Source organism: Penaeus monodon, chromosome 33 (assembly GCF_015228065.2).
Source record: "Penaeus monodon isolate SGIC_2016 chromosome 33, NSTDA_Pmon_1, whole genome shotgun sequence".
NCBI classification, from domain to species: domain Eukaryota; kingdom Metazoa; phylum Arthropoda; class Malacostraca; order Decapoda; family Penaeidae; genus Penaeus; species Penaeus monodon.
Genome location: NC_051418.1, coordinates 35,354,454 through 35,354,700, shown reverse-complemented (window position 1 = coordinate 35,354,700; position 247 = coordinate 35,354,454). Strand labels below are relative to the sequence as shown.

At 32.8% G+C, this 247-nt stretch overlaps 1 protein-coding gene across 1 annotated transcript in view; it reads left to right on the top strand.

Annotated features, from left to right (window-relative positions):
• LOC119594429 overlaps window positions 1-247 on the top strand; it is a 3,804-nt gene that overhangs the window by 636 nt on the left and 2,921 nt on the right. The window lies entirely within an intron of this gene.

The following is a 247-nucleotide window of genomic DNA, read 5'->3' as shown; positions in this document are numbered from 1 at the left end:
TACATACATTTATATGCCCACTGTTTATTTCCTTTCTTTCAAAATTAGGTGTACCCTTAGCTGACCATTGTAATGTGTATTCTCAAAGGTTTCTTGACATTTTGATAACTTCTATCTATACTGCACAATACCCTTTGCCATTCTGATAAATCACAGAATTGACACAAGTGAAAGGCTGTATACAATCACTGTTATTTTTCGAAGCATTTTTCGTGTAGAAAAAAAAGAGTATCTTGTCCTGTGATTT